This window comes from Balaenoptera musculus, chromosome 1 (genome assembly GCF_009873245.2).
Source record: "Balaenoptera musculus isolate JJ_BM4_2016_0621 chromosome 1, mBalMus1.pri.v3, whole genome shotgun sequence".
Lineage (NCBI taxonomy): Eukaryota > Metazoa > Chordata > Mammalia > Artiodactyla > Balaenopteridae > Balaenoptera > Balaenoptera musculus.
The window spans coordinates 166606325-166625966 of NC_045785.1; the positions used below are offsets into that span (position 1 = coordinate 166606325).

Genomic DNA, 19642 nt, shown 5'->3' on the forward strand with positions numbered 1-19642 from the left:
GCAGGATCTTGAGCCCCAGGAGCTGTTGCTAAGGGCTCCCTGGGGATGTCCTACGGGTGTCTACAGACATTCCACATTCACTGGGAGTTTATCCCAATTCTTTTTTTCTCTAATGAAGTATGGTTGATTAACAATGTTGTGTTAATTTCTGCTATACAGCAAGGTGATTCAGTTATTCATGTATATATACATTTTTTAAAAAAATATTCTTTTCCATTATGGTTTATCATAGGATACTGAACGCAGTTCCTTGTGCTGTACAGTAGGACCTTGTTGTTTATGCATTGTATATATAATCGCTTACATCTGCTAATCCCAGCCTCCCACTCCATCCCTCCCCCAACCCCCTCCCTCTTGGCAATCACAAGTCTGTTCTCTATGTCTTTGAGTCTGTTTCTGTTTCCTAGATAAGTTCAGTTGTGCCATATTTTAGACTCCACCATATAAGTGATATCATATGGGATTTGTCTTTCTCTTTCTGACTTACTTCCCTTAGAATGATAATCTCTAGTTGCATCCATGTTGCTGCAAATGGCATTATTTCGTGCTTTTTTATGGCTGAGTGGTATCCATTGTATATATGTACCACGTCTTCTTTATCCATGAGTTTATCCCAATTCTAAACTCAGCGTTCCGTGATGCTCTTCTGTTGGTTTTAGTAGGAGCATTCTGCCCACCATCCCTCCTCCATGCCCCTCTTCCCAAACCAGCTGGAACCTTGCTGCCACGTTTAATACCACCTTCCCTCTCATCCCGTGTCTAACTAATCTTTACGCTCAATTAAAGTTCCCTTCAAAGGACTCTCGACGTCAGCCCCTCCTTTTCTATTCCTGTCCCGTTTCTTGGGCGCAGCTTTAACACCTCACACCTGTGCTAGTGCAGAAAGCTCCTGACCAGCCTCTTGGCGCCTTGAACTTCCTGTCAACCCTCTTGTTTCCCTCTGCTCCAGGAAGAGGACAAACTCCTCAGCCTGTCGCCGAAGCCCCCTTTGCCCTGCTGGGCCCCGGCAAGCTTTATCTTCTTCAGCAGACAAGAAGAGCACCAAGATAACCTAAGGAAGTTAGAACGTGAGAGGGTGCAAGGGTGGTTCCTTGTGGACTGGTAAATGGAGTTTCGTATGAGTTGGGGAGTGAATATCACACAGTAGCCTGTCCTGTTTATCCTAAAAAGGCATTTTCACTTTTTTGAGTTTTGAATGAGATTTGCCAAGTGATTTCCTTTCCGCTTTCTCTCTCTGTTTTTTTTTTTTTTTTTCTGATTCCTTCCTTTTCTATGTTAGCATGTCACTTTGCCCCAAAGGGTGATTTTCTGTGGATGACAAACTGCCACTCTTCCAGCCCTAGTGTCCTGATTCAGGAGCACGCTCTGAAATGAATATATTCCACGCAGGGAAATAGAGCCACGATCTCGCTCATCTTTTGTAAGGCAGAAGGATGATGGACTTTCCTTTGTCTCATACTTGAACCGTATGTTCACAGAGGTGGCTGTACCATTCTAATGAGCTCCCATATAGAGTCACAATATTTGGTACATCACACACTGGTTCTTTTTTTTTTTTTTTTAATGTTTTTTGTAATAGCAACTCTTTTAAATTTATTTACTTTTGGCTGTGTTGGGTCTTCGTTTCTGTGTGAGGGCTTTCTCCAGTTGAGGCAAGCGGGGGCCACTCTTCATCGCGGTGCGCGGGCCTCTCACTATCGCGGCCTCCCTTGTTGTGGAGCACAGGCTCCAGACGCGCAGGCTCAGTAGTTGTGGCTCACGGGCCCAGTTGCTCCGTGGCATGTGGGATCTTCCCGGGCCAGGGCTCGAACTCGAACCCGTGTCCCCTGCATTGGCAGGCAGACTCTCAACCACTGCGCCACCAGGGAAGCCCCCACACTGGTTCTTTTAGGCTTGGAGATGCAAATGTAATTTTCATGGAATTTTTAACCACAGGGCTGGGTGGGTTTTTTGCCTGCATTTTCTCAGGGGAGGGAGGGGAAGGAGGAGGTATGAATTCTCCGAGTGGCTGGTGTCGATATGGGCTTGCAGTGGCAATGATAATAACCAGGTCTTCTATCTGCCTCAGAAACCTGGGACCTGTGCTGGGCTGTGAGTGTGTGGCTCTAATCTGGTGTTCAAAAGTATTTAGAAAAAACGAATATGACACTTTTAGAAAGAGTGATGCCTGAAGCTTTGCTTTATAGCTTTTGCTTTCTATTGTCAAAACTTGCACAGCAGAGGGCTTCCTAAGTGGGGAGACGTGATCTGGCCCATGGCCTGACCAAATCTAGGTGATAGAAAAGGGCTTTCCAGGAGGGTGAGAGGAATTGGGAGATTGGGATTGACACATATACACTATTGATACTATGTATAAAATAGACAGCTAATGAGAACATACTGTATAGCACAGAGAACTTTACTTAATGCACTGTGGTGACCTAAATGGGAAGGAAATCTAAAAAAGAGGGGATATATGTATATAGATAGCTGATTCATTTTGCTGTGCAGTAGAAACTAACACACCATTGTAAAGCAACTATACTCCAATAAAAATTAATTAAAAAAAAAAGAAAAGGGGTTTCCAGAGAGATTTTATTATAAGAATTAACATATACTATGAAATATAGCTTGGAGTTTGAGCATTCTGGCTCTGGGGTCTGCCTGCTGTCAAGTCCCATCTCCACCAGCTGCTTGACCTCAGGAAGTCCACTATCTGTGAACAAAAAAAGTTTCCTGAGCCTCATTTTTACCATCTGTAAAAGTGGAGAAAGTCATAATTCCTGCCTCATGAGATTTTTGGGAGGATTAAAGGCGATGGTCCCTGTGGAGTACCCAGCACAGAGCCCGGATCTATAAATGCTCTTAGGAATGCTAAGCCTTCTTTAAACTACCAACTTTAATAAGTAAGATTTCAAGAGTTAGTCTTGTTTTTGACTCACTACTCACAGTGGAAATGCCAAAATGTATAGCATAGACCAGCCTTGAGTGTCAGCACCCAATTAGATTTTAAACATCTTGAGGGCAGAGGCCGTATTCTACTATTTCACCAAAGAACAATATAGACTTGATCACATGACCGAAAAATCCCAAGGCACCTTATTCCTAGGAAAGTGAAATTGACCCAATGCTGAAGGGCTTCAGTAGATTACCAGGGCCCAGTTCTGCAGGACCTCACCTCCCAACCAAGTTGGTGTCTCCAACAAGAGCTTTACGGAGGGTTTCTGGGTCCAGGTTCCAGTCAGAGGCAGTGAGGGCTTCAGCTCCACGGCTGTCACTGCCTTTCAGCCACAGACCACCAGGACACACCTGTGGATAAATAATAAAACAAATGGGTTTTAATGCTCAATGCAGGGAGGGGACTGTCCACCATGGGGAACCATGAAGTATCTTAGCAAGAGTGTGTTCACAAGGATTTGTTACAGCCTCCGGGCTGTGTTAGCTGATCTGGGGGAGGATTCAAGGAAGGGGGGCTTTGCCCTGGATTAGATGCTGCCGGCAAGTGGGATAATTCTATGACTGGGTGTCTTAATAAATTCTGTCTACAAGGTGAGGGGAATGAAACGAGGCTTCAGTTTTAATTTGTAAAGAACAGCAGTCATTCATATTATCCTGGGTAGGGGGATGTCCAGTATTTCTCTGGCTGGCAGAGTACTCTTGTTTTTATCTGAGCTTAAGATCAGAGGGCAGAGTGGCTTCTTGTCTGGTGCTGATGTCCTGAGAGATTGTGTTCAACAGAACACTCTGACTTAGCCGTGAGTGCCAGGCCAGTCCTAGCAACACCAAGGCCGAGCTGTGTCAGTTCCAGATGTCAGGGGACCTGCTTGGCTCTTTTGCATATTTTCAGTACTTAATATATTTGTTGATGCATTTTAATGAAGCAGGCTCTGAGCATGTAAATCCTGTTTAGAAGATCACTTAGAAGCTGTGTGACCCTGGGCACACCTCTTGGAGTGTCAGTATCTGCCAAACTTTCCGACGTGAGGTATGATACCTACTCCCAGGAGTGCTGTGAAAATAAAATGAGATCGTGCATATTCCTGACAAAGACTCAGTGACTTTAAAATGTTAGCTGTTTTTATTGAGCCCTTCTACATATATATCTGCCTCCATGACTGTCTCATGTTTAGGACATGAATCAAATGCACTTTCTCCTTTTGCCTCATTTTATTTCCTTGAATCATGGGACTATTAAAAAAATCCTTTAAGAAAAGGGAACCCTCCTACACTGGTGGTGGGAATGTAAATTGGTGCAGCCACTATGGAGAACAGTATGGAGGTTCCTTAAAAAACTAAAAATAGAACTACCATATGACCCAGCAATCCCACTACTGGGCATATATCTGGAGGAAAACATGGGTTTCAAAGGATACATGTACCCCAATGTTCATTGCAGTGCTGTTTACAATAGCCAAGACATGGAAGCCACCTAAGTGTCCATCAACAGATGAATGAATAAAGAAGATGTGGTGCATATATGCAATGGAATATTACTTAGCCATTAAAAAGAATGAAATAATGCCATTTGCAGCAACACGGATGGACCTAGAGATTGTCATACTAAGTGAAGTAAACCAGAAAAAGACAAATATCACATGATATCGCTTCTATGAGGAATCTAAAAAAATGATACAAATGAACTTGTCTACAAAACAGAAACAGACTCACAGAGTTAGAGAATGAATTTATGGTTACCAGGGGGGAAGGGTGGCGGGGAGGGATAGATTGGGAGTTTGGGATTGACATGTACACACTGCTATATTTAAAGTAGATAACCAACAAGGACCTAATGTAAAACAAAATCCTTTAAATATCATGATTAGAAGACTTGCTAGATGCCTAAGGTGATTTCTTCTTTTGTGGTCACTCCTAGGAAATACTCTTCATGTCACTGCCGCCATCACTACTGTGTAACTGTAATAACCAATAACCACTGCTGTAACCAATAAGATGGTGTCAAATAATCAGGGCTAGAGAGAGTCTGACTAACTTGTGTGTCCTAGCACGGGATGTCACACAGCTTGTCAGTGGCCAGACTGTTACCCAAATACTCAGGTAACTATCTGTCAAACATCAATACGTGAATGAGTGAAGGGAGGTAAATGGTGAAGTGTGGTTCACCTCTCACCCCACAGTCTGTCAAGTAGGTATTTTCTTTCTCTTTTGACACCGACATTCAAATGAGCCTCTGATATACAGTTTATAAGTCACTTCAGTGCTCATCACTTCACTGCAGAGAATGCCCTGGGTGAGATATCTGTGGTTTCCAACAATGTTGGCCTCCTATCTCCTCCTTACAGTGTCCTGGACTTGGACTTCCACACCCACATATGTTTCAGGCCATCACATTTGAAACAGATGTTTTGAGCCCCATTGCTCTATGCTAAGATAGTGTCCTTTGTTATTTGGGAGTTCTTTTTTTTAAAATTTTTATTGGAGTATAGTTGATTTACAATGTTGTGTTAGTTTCTGCTGTACAGCAAAGTGAATCAGTTATACATATACATACATCCACTCTTTTTTAGATTCTTTTTCCATATAGGCCATTACAGAGTATTGAGTAGAGTTCCCTGTGCTCTACAGTAGGTCCTTATTAGTTATCTATTTTATATAGTGTAGTGTGTATATGTCTATCCCAATCTCCCAATTTATCCCCCCCACTTTCCCCCTGGTAACCACAAGATTGTTCTCCACATCTGTGACTCTATTTCTGTTTTGTAAATAAGTTCATTTGTACCATTTTTTTGGATTCCACATATAAGCAATATCATATGATATTTGTCTTTCTCTGTGTGACTTCCTTCACTCAGTATGATAATTTCTAGGTCCATCCATGTTACTGCAAATGGCATTATTTCATTCTTTTTTATGGCTGAGTAATATTCCATTGTATATATGTACCACATCTTCTTTATTCTTTCCTCTGTTGATGGACATTTAGGTTGCTTCCATGTTATTTGGGGGTTCTTGATGTCTTTTTGCCTTTCTTAGAACTATTTTTTAAATTACTAAACTGTCATAAAACAAAATTGTGCAGACATGTATAAAGTGTTTGAGATAATTCCAAACCTCAGAGGAAAGCATGCTTAATAAAATAACCATTTCCAACTATATATTTTTTTCTTCAACTTGCTTTTTATTCATATTAAAAAACGGAAGTATATTGATTTACAACAGTGTGTTAGTTTCAGGTGTATGGCAAACTGATTCAGTTATACACACACACATGTATCATGTATCATGTCATCTGAAACAGTGACAGTTTTACTTCTTCTTTTCCGATTTGGATTCCTTTTATTTCTTTTTCTGCTCTGATTGTCGTGGCTAGGACTTCCAAAACTATGATGGCGAGAGTGGACATCCTTGTCTTGTCCCTGATCTTAGAGGTAATGCTTTCAGTTTTTCACCATTGAGAATGATGTTTGCTGTGGTTTTGTTGTATAAGGCCTTTATTATGTTGAGGTAGGTTCTCTCTATGCCCATTTTCTGGAGAGTTTTTGTCATAAATGGGTGTTGAATTTTGTCAAAAGCTTTTTCTGCCTCTATTGAGATGATCATGTGGTTTTTATACCTTAATTTGTTAATATGGTGTATCACATTGATTGATTTGCATATATTGAAGAATCCTTCCATCCTTGGGATAAGTCCCACTTGACCATGGTGTATGATCCTTTTAATATGCTGCTGGATTCTGCTTGCTAGTATTTTGTTGAGGATTTTTGCATATATGTTCATCAGTGATATTGGTGTATAATTTTCTTTTTTTGTGATATGTTTTTCTGGTGTTGTACTCAGGGTGATGGTGGCTTTGTAGAATGAATTTGGGAGTGTTCCTCTGTCTGCAATTTTTTGGAAGAGTTTGAGAAGGATGGGTGTTAGCTCTTCTCTAAATGTTTGATAGAATTCACATGTGTAGACATCTGGTCCTGGACTTTTGTTTGTTGGAAGATTTTAAATTACAGTTTCAATTTCATTACTTGTGGCAGGTCTGTTTATATTTTCTACTTCTTCCTGGTTCAGTCTTGGAAAATTGTACCTTTCCAAGAATCTGTCCATTTCTTTGTGGTTGTCCATTTTATTGGCATATACTTGTTTGTAGTAGTCTCTTATAATCCTTTGTATTTCTGCAGTGTCAGTTGTTATTTCTCCTTTTCATTTCTAATTTTATTGATTTGCGTCCTCTCCTTTTTTTTCTTGATGGGTCTGGCTAAAGGTTTATCAATTTTGTTTATCTTTTCAAAGAACCAGCTTTTAGTTTTATTGATCTTTGTTTTTGTTTTCTTCATTTATATTTCATTTATTTCTGATCTGATCTTTATGATTTCTTTCCTTCTGCTAACTTTGGGGTTTTTTTGGTTCTGTTCTTCTTTCTCTAGCTGCTTTAGGTGTAAGGTTAGATTGTTTATTTGAGATTTTTCTTATTTCTTGAGGTGAGATTACATTGCTATAAACTTCCCTCTTAGAACTGCTTTTGCTGCATCCCATAGGTTTTGGGTCATCGTGTTTTCATTCTCATTTGTTTCTAGGTATTTTTTGTTTTCCTCTTTGATTTCTTCAGTGATTTCTTGGTTAGTTAGTAGCACACTGTTTAGCCTCCATGTATTTGTGTTTTTTACAGTATTTTTTCCCCTTGTAATTGATTTCCCACCTCATAGCGTTGTGGTCAGAAATGATGCTTGATATAATTTCAGTTTTGTTAAATTTTCCATGGCTTGATTTGTGACCCAAGATGTGATCCATCCTGGAGAACGTTCCATGTGTACTTGAGAAGAAAGTGTATTCTGCCACTTTTGGGTGGAATGTTCTATAAACATCAATTAAATCTATCTGGTCTATTGTGTCATTTAAAGCTTGTGTTTCCTTATTTATTTTCATTTTGGATTATCTGTCCATTGGTGTAAGTGGGGTGTTAAAGTCCCCTACTATGATTGTGTTACTGTAGATTTCCCCTTTCATGGTTGTTAGCATTTGCCTTATGTATTGAGGTGCTCCTATGTTGGGTACATAAACATTTATAATTGTTATATCTTTTTCTTGGATTGAGCCCTTGATCATTATGTAGTGCCCTTCCCTATCTCTTGTAACAGTCTGTATTTTAAAGTCTATTTTATCTGATATGAGTATTGCTACTCCAGCTTTCTTTGGATTTCCATTTGCATGGAGTATCTTTTTCCATCCCTTCACTTTCAGTCTGTATGTGTCCCTAGGTCTGAAGTGGGTCTCTTGTAGACAGCATATATATGGGTCTTCTTTTTGTATCCATTCAGTCTGTGTCTTTTGGTTGGGGCATTTAATCCATTTACATTCAAGGTTATTATCGATATGTATGTTCCCATTACCATTTTCTTAGTTGTTTTGGGTTCTTTTTTGTGGGTCTTTTTCTTCTCTTCTGTTTCCCACCTAGAGAAATTTCTTTAGCATTTGTTGTAAAGCCAGTTTGGTGGTGCTGAATTCTCTTAGCTTTTGGTTGTCTGTAAAGGTTTTAATTTCTCTGTTGAATATGAATGAGATCCTTGCTGGGTAGAGTAATCTTGGTTGCAGGTTTTTCTGTTTCATCACTTTAAGTATATCCTGCCACTCCCTTCTGGCCTTCAGAGTTTCTGCTGAAAAATCAGCTGATAACCTTATGGGGATTTCTTTGTGTGCAATTTTTTGTTTTTCCCTGCTACTTTTAATATTTTTTCTTTTTATTTAATTTTTGATAGCTTGATTAATATGTGTCTTGGTGTGTTTCTCCTTGGATTTATCCGTATGGAACTCTCTGTGCTTCCTGGACTTGATTGACTATTTCCTTCCCCATGTTAGGGGAGTTTTCCACTATAATCTCTTTAAATATTTTCTCAGACCATTTCTTTTTCTATTCTTCTTCTGGGACCCCTATAAGTAGGATGTTGGTGCATTTAGTGTTGTCCCAGAGGTTTCTGAGATGTGTTCAATTCTTTTCATTCTTTCTTCTTTATTCTGCTCCTTGGCAGTTATTTCCACCATTTTGTTTTCCAGCTCACTTATTCGTTCTTCTGCCTCAGTTATTCTGTTATTGATTCCTTCTATTGTATTTTTCATTTCAATTATTGTGTTGTTTATTTCTGTTTGTTTGTTCTTTATTCTTCTAGATCCTTGTTAAACATTTCTTGTCTTTTCTCAATCCATGCTTCCATTCTATTTCCGAGATCTGGATCATCTATACTATCATTACTCTGAATTCTTTTTCAGGTAGCTTACCTATTTCCTCTTCCATTTATTTGGTCTTGTAGGTTTTTACCTTGCTCCTTCATCTGTGACAAATTTTTTTGCCATCTTATTATTATTATTATTATTATTTTTTTTTTGATGAGTAGCATTGTGTTCCTATCTTACTGGTTGTTTGGCCTGAGGCTTCCCACACTGGAGTCTGTAGGCTATTGGGTAGAGCTGGGTCTTGGTGCTGAGATGAAGACCTCTGGGAGACCTCACTCCAATGAATATTCCCTGGGGTCTGAGGGTCTCTGTTAGTCCAGTGGTTCTGACTCAGAGCTCCCACTGCAGGAGCTTCAGCCAGACCCCCAGCTTGTGAAACAAGATCCCGCAAGCTGTGTGGGGTGGCAAAAAAAAACAAGAAAAAAGGAGAACAATAACAAAGTAAAAAATAAAATTAGGGGCTTCCTTGGTGGTGCAGTGGTTGAGAGTCTGCCTGCCAATGCAGGGGACACGGGCTCGAGCCCTGGTCTGGGAAGATCCCACGTGCCACGGAGCAGCTGGGCCCATGAGCCACAATTACTGAGCCTGTGCGTCTGGAGCCTGTGCTCTGCAAGAAGAGAGGCCACGACAGTGAGAGGCCCATGCACCGCGATGAAGAGTGGCCCCCGCTTGCCACAACTAGAGAAAGCCCTCGCACAGAAACGAAGACCCAACACAGCCATAAATAAATAAATAAAAACAAATACTTAAAAAAAAAAAAGTAAAAGTCTATTAATTAAAAAAAAATAAAAATAAAAAATAAAATAAAATTAGACTAGGAAACTAATAGGTATGTTAGAAAGAATATAAAAATAAAAATACAGATGAAACAACAACTGGAAGGTAAAACAGAACCACAGTAGTAAAAAAGAGGAGGAGAAAAAAAAAAAAAAGGTGGAAAAGGCCTTGGCTATGGAGGGAGGGCCTTAAGCAGGGGTGGGGTTTGGGCGGTGGGGGGGGCCTATGCTCAGGACTCACAGGGCTGGAAAAGGCCCTGGGGGTGTGGGAGGTGGGGCTTAGGCTCAACAGAACAGAAGGGGCCAAGAGTGCCTGTGCCTCTGGTCTCAGAGGGCAGGGGATCCCACCTGGGAGCTCAGCAGGCTTCCTGAGCTCAAGTGGGCAGGGCAAATGCCCTCCTCTCCTTCTCCTCCAGGTCCTGGAGGGCCCCTCCCACCTGCCTCTCCTGTTCTCCCCCCTGGCCTCCCTCCTACGCCCCCAGGACCAATGTGGCCTGGAGGGGGCCTCTGAGGGCATAGGACCCGGCCAGAGAGCCGGGCAGACTTCCCAGGCCAATTGGGCAGGGGAAATGCTGGGTGTTCTCCCCCCTGATCTGAGCCCTTGTGGGTCCCTCCAGGGGTGAGAACCCCTCCCCCTTCTCAGCCACCCCTCAGGGGTGCCGTTCCTGTCTGGCCTCCACTTTTCCTCCCCCCCCAGTCCCCCCACGTCCTACTGATTCACTTGGGGGTTCCTCCTGTCTCCTTGGGCATCGAGGTTCCCCCACTAGTGTCCGGCAGGAACCCTAGTTGTGGGGAGACGCGAACTCTGCGTCTTCCCACACTGCCATCTTGACTCCGCTCCCTTAATTCTATCTTTCATACTTTATATAGCCTGTTCTCAATTGAGAACAGGCTCAATTATAGATTGAGCTTATTGTAAATAAGGCTTATTGTAAATTTCATGTTGGAGATTCAAAAAGTTAAAATGAAGAACACTAAATGATTGTCTCTTTAAGAGCCATGTCTTATATTTTTCTTCCCCACTTAAGTGAATTCTCTTTTATCCTCTAATTAAAGAATGGGTTTCTATTTTGCTGTCACATTTTGGATGTTGGATATGAACTTGGATTTGAACTGGGCTGTGCTTCAGTATCTTGGATAAGTCTTTTCCCCCTGGACCTTCTTTTCTCCCTCTGTGACATGAGGTCATTGGGTGAATGATCTCCAGGGTCCCTTCAGTGCATCTATCCTAGGGTCTCATGGTTCATGTTTGAGTTTCTTGTTTTATTCTTGAGCATCTTGAGTAATTCTTGCTACTTTGCTTTGGTGTCCTCTGCTTGTACATCTGTGGCACATGACGAGTGTTTCAGTTCTGTTCTTGGCTAACTTTATTTCCCTTCAGCTCCGCCCTGTTTTCTTTGCCCAAAGGCTTTTTATCTTACATCCTTTTCCCTTATGTTCTTGCAATGAATTCTTCTGGGCTCCTGTCCCCCTTGTAGCTCCCTCACACAGGACCTCTTTGTAACTCAAGCATCAGAAGATTGGCCTAAGGTCTGTTCTGAAGGTCACTTGTGTTCTTTCAGGATGTCCTCCCCACAGGAGACAGCTGGATCTATGCAAATAGAAGTCTTGCAAAAATTGTGTTTTCTTTCCTTTGCTAGAGGGTTTTGGCATCTGATCTATTACATTCCACTTCTATCTTTTTATTTTTTATCTTATTTCCCCTATATCTAGGAAGCTTAAAACTTTCTCTAAGATTACCTTTAAGCTTTAAAAACTCAACTTCCTATATTCTCTTTATGGATAACAGACAGCCTGATGTGGAACTGTATTCCCAAAGCAGGATATGGGAAATGATTTTAGGTGATACATGAACAAACACCTTTTTTTAAAATATTGTGTATTGATTTGAATGTTTGTTGAAATATAACTATCACATAAAACTTATAGGCTCACCGCTGTGTTATAAAAGCTCTCCTTTTTAATACATTTCCTTAACTAGCAAAAGCCTGATTTAAAGAAAATTCTGAAATAATGCAAGTTAACTTTGACCACTTAGTATAGTGTTTTAACATATGTTAATTCATTTAATCCTCAAAACAATTCTGTGAAGTAGGTGCTATTATTCACCCCCATTTAATTAATTTATTTATTATTATTTTTATAAGGGGAAATTTTTACTTGATATTTGTGTTTTGTTTTGGTTACACTATTTTAAAAGATATTGCTTATTGTTTTTTCAAGGATTCACAAGAGAATTTTTTCATTAAATTAACAGCTACAAAATTTTTTTTCCTCAACATAAGGATACATGTATGCACCAATTTTGTATTAAACATTGATTAAATACATATTTTAATTAGAAAAAGGAAATTCAACTATTCAATACTTTTTCTTTATTCCTAGATACCAGGAATTCACCCCCATTTTAAACACGAGGAAAGATGCGAAAGTCAAGTCAGCTGCCCAAAGTCACAAAGCTAGTAGGAGGCAACACCAGGATTGGAACTTAGGTAGGTTGATTTCAGGACTGTGTTCTAACCACTAAACAATACTGCCTCTAAGTAAGTAATAGAGTACATGGCATAATATTTTAGCAAAAGTCATGAAGGTGGTTTTGAATGACTGAAGCTTGGAAAGCTTCCACGTAATGGAAAACACATGGGCTTTGGCGTTGGACATACCTCAAATGGTGGATTGGTTATTGATCAATTGTGTGTTTCTAGACACATCACTTAACCTCTATTAAAATGCTGGAGAAAATATAAGGGGCTCATTGTGTCATAAGTTTTAACACATATTAATTCCCTTTCCTCCTTGTGAATCTCATTTTTTTTATCCATAAGACACCAAGATCAGTGAATATTGAGAGAATTAGATCAAGTAGCAGTTATCAATGCATGGTAAGTGTTTGTAAAGACACATTGATGTCTTCCACTTTGTTGATCTCTCATAGTGGTCACCTTGACATTTATGATCGCCAAGTGCTTTAAGAAAAGGACGCTCTTACCTTCTCCCCACCAGCAACCAACACAGGGTCAGCCTGGTGAATTTCACTGATGCCAGGCTCTCCACTGGAAAGGGCAGAGAGTGTAGGGTAACCATAGCCAGGAAGAGAGTACATTCTTGATTGGAGCTGGGCTGATGGGAGAGGGGTTGTATCTCCATCAGAAGAGAAGGGAGTGGGAGATGGAGGTGACCTCCCTGGGGTCCATTCCAGCTCTATAAGGCCATGTGTGGGTAGCTTCAGAATTGGTTTGTTCACTACATGTATCATTATAAAACGAAGTTCTTGACCTGCAAGATGTAACTGTGGGCAGGGACAGCTGAGGTTCAAAATGGGGAATGCCTATAGCAGCATTCTTGTGGTAAAATATTTCCAGATTTTACAACTTTGAACCCATTATCCTGTAAGGAATAATACAAATGGCTCCAGACTATTTACCCAAGTGATTACAACGGCATTTGGTAAAGATAGGGCCATTTTATTCTTCACAAATGATTAAACCTCTATGACTAATACAAGGGCAGTTGCATTTTAAAGGAAAAGATCAATTTGCTAAGCATTTTGAAAAATAGCCGTATGCCCTGGATACATAACTGAAAATGAAATTTCATGCATTTTGGTTGAAAGGGCTTTTTATAAGCCCTCCACCCCCCCTCATGAATGTATGTGCCTTTTTAAAAAAATAATACTTCATTCTCCTTGACTTCTTCTGTAATGCCGGGAAAAGCAGAATTTGGGTCCAAAGCTCTAATTCAGGTCTCCGCATTTATATTTAAGACAACTGCATGACCTTGAGTAATTCATGAAACCATTCTGCACCTGAGTTCCTTATCAATAAAGTAGGGGTAATGATACCTGCCCTGCCTGCCTTTTAGATTTAAGGCGGGGGTTATCACATAAGATAATACATGTGAAAGTGTTTTGAAAACAGTGAAGTGCCATAAAATGCAAGTTCTTATTATTTTCCACCTCTTCTACTCAGACACCAGGTCATTTTCCCCTTCCAAATTTCAAGTGCCTTTCCTATCTCCTCCTTAAAGCTTAACTCCAAAATGGTTCAGGAGTTGGAGAATGTGAGATTCTGCTGTCCAATTTAAGCCTTGGTGACTACCGAAGAATTGTACTTTTGTTTGGATTTTTTTTTTTTTTTTGTAAACACAAAATGAAATCTCATTAACTTGGGGGAAAGTGATTGAAAATTATAGGAAGAAAAGGAGCAATTCAAAATACTAACACGATTTTATTATGTTTTTCCATAATAGTAAGAGTTTTACATGCCTACCATGTGTGCTCACCAATATTAGAGGAGATGCAAAAGAAACTTTTGATGGAGCTTTAGTTCAGTGTGTGTGTGTGTGTGGCTTAGCCTTAGATCTTCCATGAACACAATGCGGATTTGGTTTCCTGCTTCCTTCAGTTGTTGAAAATACTTTATCACATCTTTGGCTTGTCCAATTGGCAAATGATCTGAATCTACTGAGTCTGCAGGTTCTACAGTGGGATGTCTTGTCAAACGCGTGATACAAATGTTATTATTTTAGAGGCAGAGGGGATAGCTTGGGGCTATGAAAACTTTGTGGAGGAGTGACTTCAGCCAATTGTTGAATATAGGGCAACAGGGACACAAAACTACAGTAAGTAGGGTAATTTCATTTTCTAAAGTTGATTATTATTATTATTTTTAAACTATGTGTCAAGTGGACCCTCCAATGCTAATGCAAATGTGGCCATTAGCTCAGCTCAAGTCAAATAATTACACATTTTAAATTGGTATTGATTCATCAATGACAGTTTTTCCCTTCCTCTTAAGACATTAGCATAATAAATTAGTCCCATTTAGAGAATTATACATGCAAGAGGCTGAACCATCATAGAATTATCTTAAGACAACTTTGTGGGACTACCATAAGTGATAATAGTAAATCTGAGTAGGGCTTTATAGTTTGCAAAGTACTCTTGGATAAAGTACAAAATATTGGCATATGGTATCATGCGTGCAACAAGGCAAAGCATGATCTACTTTACAGTGTCAGAAGTTATTATTTATCTTTTGTGTATGGGAAAAAAGTTACAGAGAAATTCAGTGGGCTGCCTCCAGTTTACTGATGAGCTAAACTCTTTCCTCGGCTTCCATGATGCTGCTCCAATCTTTCTGGTGACTTGTCCTCTGTCTCCTTCACTGGCATCTCTTTTTCTACTGCTTCCCTATCCTCTGCCTTCTTTCCTTCTTTTAGTCCATGTTTTCACTTGATTGTGTCATGGTTTCCACCCCATGAATGGCTCCAAATCTTATCTCCACACTTCATTATTTTCCTAAGCACTAGAGGCTCTGTACTTAATTGTCTGTTGAACATTCCCAGCTAGAGGTCTTATCAGCCTCAAACTCAACGTGTTAAAAACAAACTTCATTATCCATATGCCAAATCATCTCTTCTTCTTGACCTCCTTAACTTTGTCAGTAACATCACCAGCCTCCAAGCCACCAAGGCACTCCTATAATACAAGCTATCATGTAATGAGAACTTGTGTGCTGTATTTATGTTGTTGCCATAATCTTAGCAGAACTAGCAGAGTAGGGTGCTTTATTTCATTGCTCCTTGTTTCCCATATCCCTGGCTGAGGATTGGTACCAGAGAGACCTAGCTCCCTATAAGAGCTTCTCAACAGATTGGTTGTGGCGACCTTGAGCATGTGACTTCAGCTCAGTTTTCCTAGAACGTAAAATGGGAATAAGAGTATCCATTTGTTTAGGAGGAAAAACATCTTGAGGTAGGAAAGAGGAGAAGATAAAAGGCAGGTGAATTGGTAGCTGAGGGACAGTAAGTTGAGGGGCTCCCTCTATGGTGGTCTCTATTTCATTCAGAAGTCAGGGTCCTTCTATTGAGAAAATATAGCCCTGAGGCGAGGCTGAAGGAGAGTTGTGAAAATTTGCACAGCTGCTCTGAAGTAAAGAGCTAGGGAGGACCGGAAGGGATGGCTTAATTTACATTAAAAAGCAAGATCAGGGTGAATAGGGAACAAGAAATAAATATCTAAGAGTGGGCAATTGAGGTTTCAGATTGCAGAGGTGGAATGGTTCCTGGTGAAAAGGGTGGATTGTAAGAGTGAGTGGCTACTATAAAATGCAGGTGAAGGTTATTGGAATCAAGGAATTGGAGCATGGGCTACAATGGGTAATCCACTTCCATGGTGGAATTTGCTAGGATGATGGCAAGATTAGAAGATGGTGAACAGGTGTCAAATTAAAAAAAAAATAATGGCAAGGGGAGAGACCAAGGGCTGGGTATTCAATAGGCAAGGAGACAATTAAAGGTGGCCTGAGGACACTCCACTCTCTGTCATACCTCTGTTCTCGCAGATGTTCATGTCTTCTTTTTGTTCATCCTGCACAAAGTTTCCAGAATTATCTTTACAAAGAACAGAGTTGGTCATGCCATTTCCGGCCTCAGAATCCTTCAAACTGTTCCCATCCTAAAAAGAATCTGGAAAAGAATGGATATATGTATATGTATAACTGAATTATTTTGCTGTACACCTGAAACTAACACAACATTGTAAATCAGCTATCCTCCAATATAAAATAAAAATTAAAAAAAGAAAAAAGTTGTTCCCAACGTCTACAGGAAAAGCCTCAACTTCTAATTTAAAGTTCAAGTGAACTCTCTTCATCTTTTCTTTCCAGCCCTTTTTTTTTTTTTTATCACAGCCCTTTTTTCACCTCTTGTGTCAGTCAAACTGAATTATCTGCTTTTCCCTCATCCTCAACTTCTCTTTCTTACCTCTGTGCACTTATCTGCTCACGTTGTCTCTGTGACTAGAATGACTGTGCTTCCTCTCACCCAGAAGCTGCACAAAGCTGATACTGACTCCCCCTGGCTTGAAGTGCTGTTTCTCTCTGAACTCCTGTAGTGCTTGACCTGAATCCCACTTCTGGTGTTTATGACATGGGCCTTATTTTACAATTTTCTCTCTGTGTATCTGATTTCAATGTTGCACAATTCTTGAGAGGAAGGATGTTGTGTTGGTATCTAGCACATAAACTATAAGTGTGTTTATACACATATATACTTATATACAGATATGTAAGTGCATGTGCTTATATATTACACATATATACTTATATACAGATATATACGTGCATGTACTTATATATTACATATAAGTATATTTTTAAAATAATATTTTTAATAAAGTGGTAATATATGTAATACAAAAAATTTGAAACCACAGAAAGGCACTCCCCTATACATACACATAAAAATCCTAGAAATTCTAGCAGTTAGAAATAAGATTGCTAACATATTAGTATATAACCTTCCAACTGAAGGCTTAAATTATAATACATGGTCATAGCCCCACAATCCTTGGCTACACATTGGAGTTACTTGGGGAGATTTTGTGCCTGGGCCTCACCCTTAAAGATTCTGATTTAATTGGCCTTAGATATGGCCTGGGTATCAGTCTTTGAATTTGTGTAATAATAATATCTAACATTAATCATTACTGTTTCAAGCACTTTATAAGACTAGTTCTGAGTCATTGAATTCTCCAAATATCACTTGAAATTAATATTCTTGTTACCTATTCCTTTATTTCCTACTTTTAGTTGCGAAAACTAAAAACCAGAGAGGTAAGTAATTTGCCCCAAACAAGTGTTAAGTGGCAGAGCCAGGAAGCGAACCCAGACATTGAGACACCCTAGCCTACCAATGAGTATACAACCTGATTAACTGTTACATAACATATATTCACAAATTATATATATTTAAAGATCAAAAGGATGTCATTCTTAAAATTGATGCATTTTCTATTTGCTTTCCAAGTATTTAGATTGCCTTAATTTCTCCTTCCTTGTCATTTTAAATATTGCAAGTTGATATTTAGCATGGCATAAGTGAGCAAAATGATGTGTTTTTAAAATATATTTTATTAGATGTTTGAACTTGTCTTGAACTTTGGTTTTATAATCTCATGAAAGGAATCTTTGTATTTGTTTCTGAGAAAAATTTCCATGAATTTTATGTTTGGGGTAAAGGGTTTTGCTTTGACTACCCAGAGACAGTATTCCTGAGAACTCCTAACATTATCTCTCATGTATTTGGTTTTATTAAAGTACCAGAAGGCTCTCAGGACATCCAACATGCAGGTCTAGTTCCATGCTCTTGAGATAAACACCCAAGATGAAACACACCAGTTCAAGAAATCTAATCTGACTGCTGAAGCAGATTATAATCTAAGCATCAATTTTCTTCTTTTAAGAGCATGTCCCAAACTAGAAATCAGTATCTGTCAGACTCAGTACGTTTGCAACAACTGGTTTATAATCTACATCAATGATACAATTATCAGTTGTGAAAAATATGTTTTCCCAAGATTGTTTATAATGCCCTTGCATCTGGTAAAGGAACATAGAGAAAAATGGGAATGTAAGAAAGAACTTAAACTTTTCAGAGCCTTAGGAAATTCATGTCAATTACCCAGACTTCATCACTGTTAAATTCACTGGAAAGAATCTTTCTAATCAAGAACATAGCAGAGTATCCATTCTCCTTCTTCTCCTCATTAATAGAACCCTGAATATTAGCTGGGCACGTAGATACTCAGAATAAAGACTACATTCCCAGTGTCCCTTGAAGATCAATGTGGCCTTGTGATAAGTTTTGGAAAATGGAATATATGGAGAAGTTGTGTGTGCAAATTTGTCCCCCTTCTTTCTGGCTGGCTAGAATGCAAATGTAATGGCTGGGACACAAGGAGGGGGTAACAAATGTGACCATTTTACAGTCAACAACTATGGGCATTCTAATTGTGTGTGTTAAAAGTATCTTTTCCCACTTGGTGCTTACCTTTTCACTCTCTTAATCGTTCGTGTCCTTTGATAAACAGGAATTCTTAATTTTAATGCCATTCAGTTTATCAGGTTTTTACCCTTTTACACAGTCGGTGTTTATTGTGTGCTGTTCAAGTAGCTTTTCTACCTTAAGAGCACAAAGACTGTCCTATGGTATTTTCAAAAAACTTTGTTTGACAATTCACATTTAGATATACAGTTCTCCTGGAATTTATATATACATAGAGTGTGAGGCTGGGGCTAAGTTTTATCTTTTTCTATATGCCTAATTAATTGACCCTGTACCATCTATTGAAAAGATACTTTACTGCTCTGCAGTGTCACCTTTGTCACAAATCCAGTGTCCATATATACATAGATCTGTTTCATGACTCTGTTCTATTACATTGGTCATTTGTGTATCCTTGGATAGGTACCACACTGTTTTAATTGCTACAGCCTCATAATAAGTCTTTATAGCAGGTGTAAAATTCTTGGTCGGCAGTCATGTTCTTTTAGAAGGTAAACATTGTATCCTTTTGTCTTCTGGCTTTTGTTATTTTTATAGAAATATCAGCTGGTTGTCCAACCATTTTGAAGGCAATCTTTTCTTTTTTTTCTTTCCCTTCCTTTTCCTTTCATTCTCAAAAATTCCTCAGTGACCTATTCTCATTGTCTTTGGTTTTCATCAGCTTTATTATAATGTACTTAATGTGGCTTTCTTTTTATTTTTTTCTGCTTGGAGTTCATTTCATTTGCAGTTTTTCATCAGCCATTATTTCATCAAGTATTGCTTCTGTTCATTCTTCCTCTCCTTTTCTTCTCTGAGTAATCATATGTTAAACTTTCTCACTGCATCCGATATACCTCTTATCCAATTATGTATTTTCCATC

At 39.3% G+C, this 19642-nt stretch overlaps 1 long non-coding RNA gene across 2 annotated transcripts in view; it reads right to left on the reverse strand.

Annotated features, from left to right (window-relative positions):
• Nucleotides 1-19642, reverse strand: part of LOC118885896 — a 48179-nt gene that overhangs the window by 15829 nt on the left and 12708 nt on the right. Inside the window, exons 3-5 of one of the 2 annotated variants that reach the window (XR_005017581.1) lie at nucleotides 16263-16400; nucleotides 3158-3288; nucleotides 2614-2695 (exon numbers count right to left, since the gene is read on the reverse strand). This is a non-coding gene — a long non-coding RNA (uncharacterized LOC118885896). Of the gene's footprint in view, nucleotides 1-2613; nucleotides 2696-3157; nucleotides 3289-16262; nucleotides 16401-19642 lie in introns of those variants that run through there. The other variant, XR_005017580.1, reaches the window with a different exon arrangement.